The 3,430-nt window shown below is 33.2% G+C and overlaps 1 pseudogene; it reads right to left on the bottom strand.

Moving 5' to 3' along the window:
* Positions 1-3,007: 3,007 nt before the first annotated feature.
* On the bottom strand, positions 3,008-3,126 carry LOC120608644 (uncharacterized; annotated as a pseudogene).
* Positions 3,127-3,430: the final 304 nt, after the last annotated feature.

Genomic DNA, 3,430 nt, shown 5'->3' with positions numbered 1-3,430 from the left:
ACTAATGGCTCTAGGTATTTTCTTGAACTACCTCGGGTCATTTCCAGTGGTACACCCAGTCTCTCTTTTAGCAATTACCTCTGGAATAAGTTGTGAGTGAATTGCTTTTCCTTTTTTGTCCTACCACCTCACCCACCTTTTTTAATTTTGTTTTTAAATAAGATATTTAAAACAAACAAAAAAAACTCATCAACATTGAAATGTGATATAGGAAATTTCCCGAAAGGTTTTTCATCAAAACTAGCTAATAATTCAGATCTAAATTCCTAGCTGAGAACGATCAAGAGACTGAGCTTGGAGAAGACACGGCTTACAATAACTTGGTAACCAGCTCTAACTTTAAAAGTCCATGGCAGGTGAGTTACTAAGCAGTTTTATTTTATTTCCACTGAAATGGAACAAGCTGGGATAGTTTTAAATTTTAAAAAGAGGTTTCCTGGTTGAGAGAACTGATTTACTGTCAAAAATATATAATACTATATAACACTTCATCATAAATGATTTCTCTTGGACTATTTTAAGAATAAAGCAGTCCTATTTTCTTCTGAATTATCATAAAGACAGACTTTCTATGGCAATAAAATGGTGTAGTAGCTGTCTAAATTTTATTCCCATGCAGATCTTCTGGCACCCTAATAATTTTCAGTGTCATATTGAATATCACATAAAATTAAGAAATTAAAGTATCTGCAAGAAATCACTTCCAAAGTAGTTTTTTTTTTAAAGATTATTTCATCAGGCTATTGGTTGACAAAATCTAATGAACACATATAGCGATATTTCTTCTTAAAGGCAGCATCTATGTCTCTGACCCTTGTGTGTAATGAGTGCTGTACCCATTAGTATTTGATGAGTAAAGTACTGAGAAGTAAGAAGATGTATCTAGAAAGAGAAAAACAAGATCTTAATCCTAGAAGAGATTAGAATTTATTATGTATTTTATAATTTTGGAATAAGTTTATACATGCGAAGATATTCTATAATTGACATTTCTTGCTGGCTTACACTTCTTATTATAATTTGCTTGTATTCACAACAAATCCTTTACTTAAAGCACAAATAATCCTGAAATCAGGTACGACTGTGATTTCCTACAGAAGTCAAAGTGAAAAGAAGTTATTTAATGTTCTTATAATCTTAAGATTCTTGGCAAACACCACAGAAGAATTTCAGGCTCGCTATTCTAGTATTGCTAATAAATATACTCTCTGTCCCATTAAGGTTTTCATGGTCCCTAAATTACTATTCTTTTATTAAAATATTTTTAATTAGAAAAATTATATAATGATATAGATCCATAGAATTTTAAAGTTAGAAAAAAACATTTTAAAAACTATTGTTAGAAGAACAGAAGTTGAAAAATTGAATGACTTTGCAGATGAAGAAACTGATAATAGACTATATAAGGTGACACGGCTTGTTCTGGAAGTAGACAAAAAGCATATTTTCTCTAGCATATGACCTGATACATAGTCCAGGGTTTCTTTCTGCTGTCCTACTTTGTCCAAACTTGATTTCCAGATTCCATTATATGACGCGGGCCATAGAACTAAGAAAAAACTTCAAGACAGCTCCTTCTTATATGTTATTGGGAGAAGTCTCCTAATTTTCATCTTAAAACGAGAGATAACATATACAATCTTTCAACTTTTCAGAGCTATCACTAAAGTAAGCGAGGTAGAATTAGAAATATTTAATTTGCGCTAGTTCTAAGGCGGCTAGGAGCTAATCCAATGTATCATGTTGTGCTTGCCTTCCACAACATACTGCATTTCTTTCTACCTTGTTATTAGGGTGATAACATTTTCTTGCAACTGATAGTAATAGAACCCAAGAAGCCAGCCAGCAATTAAGCTGCTACTACAAACAATTCAAAGAATGGCTAAGATGTGCACACACAGATTTTTCAAAAGAGTGAATAGGTGGCTTCTGAATGCGCTTTTCAACGAACTTCAAGGCAGTGATCTTGTGAATAGTAACTACAAGTACAGTACCTGTCTGACCTATGCACAAAGGTGGATCAGATCTGGATACTCACAGGGAACTCCCCGGCATTTAATCTAACTTACAGCTTCATCAAATGTGATTGATCTCTTGTCAGCCTAATGAGGTATAAGCTTTCATATTCCTTATTCATTAACTTGTGTAAACTCCTGCCAAAGACCACTTATGGGCTTTACTTTGCTAACACATAAAAATAAGAAGTCTCCTGATGCATTTTTGCTTCCCAAGAGAGATTCCGTTTCTTAGTATTACAGTTCATTATCTCTTCAATCACAATGCCTTGTCTAGAATGCATGGTACACAGTTTAGATCTAAGTTTTTGTGCGGACTTAGTATGTATTTATATATATTGTAAAGACTTGTTTGCTAGAGAAACACACATAAAAATCATATACTAAACTCCTTTCACAGTTGTTGAATTTCAAAAACCAGTTGACATTTCACATAAAGAAATACATGTCTTTCACTTCAATCCCTGCCCCCTTAAAATTATAAGTACCCTGATAACAAGTTTCTTCCCTCAACATCTAAATTTCTAAATCTCTTCAATCTCATTTAGTGTATAAGTTAATATTAAACTTTATTAAATTGCCCTTAAGAGTTCTTTTTCTTTTTCTTCATTAGTTTTAATCCTTTGGATTCTGAATTTAATTATCAAGAAATTTCCTTCTTACAAATATAAGTAAATGACCACATGTTGTAGGAATTGTCTTTCTTTTTTTCTGTCTTTTCATGAATGTGGAAAGGAAATGCAGATCTCATTGTGGACAACAACTGATTTATCAGATTGGTTAGAAATCTTAGGCTGCCACTGTATTTTGATCAACGGAAAAGTCCCTTTTCTCACTCTATATATATTGTCAGGATTGCACATCTCAGACAAGAAGTAGAACCTCACAGAGCAGCAGCACTTATTGTGACTTTTTAAATTTTTTATTTTTTTTTATTTTTAGGCTATGCAAGGACCTTGTCAGTTTACAATCCCTTATTTTTTATTTTTTTATGCCTACAGCACCTGGTCTTCCTAGGTGGTCTCCCATCCAAGTACTAACCAGGCCTGACACTGCTTAGCTTCCGAGACCAGACAGAATCAGGTTTGTTCAGGGTGGCATGGCTGTAGACTTATTGTGACTTAATTTGTACCTCTCCCTATCTTTAATTCCCGCAGTTTTTTTTGTTTGTTTGTTTTTGTTTTGTTTTGTTTTGTTTCCTCCTAGCTTGGATCTATTATAAAGAATAAAATGTATAAGAAACGTTAATCTAAAAAAAAAAAAAATCCCCCTTCTTAGCAAAATGAATTTCTTAGCCAGAATACATCACAGATACATTAAATACGCAGCAAAAAGAACTCAGGGAAGCTTCACCAAATGAGACCTTCGTTGTATGATTAAAGCAGTATCATGTATTTTCTTCTCCCTCATTGAAG

Source organism: Pteropus medius, unplaced genomic scaffold, assembly GCF_902729225.1.
Source record: "Pteropus medius unplaced genomic scaffold, Ma_sr-lr_union100, whole genome shotgun sequence".
NCBI lineage: Eukaryota > Metazoa > Chordata > Mammalia > Chiroptera > Pteropodidae > Pteropus > Pteropus medius.
Note: the sequence above shows the minus strand (reverse complement) of the source record. Positions and strands in the feature narration are given on the sequence as shown.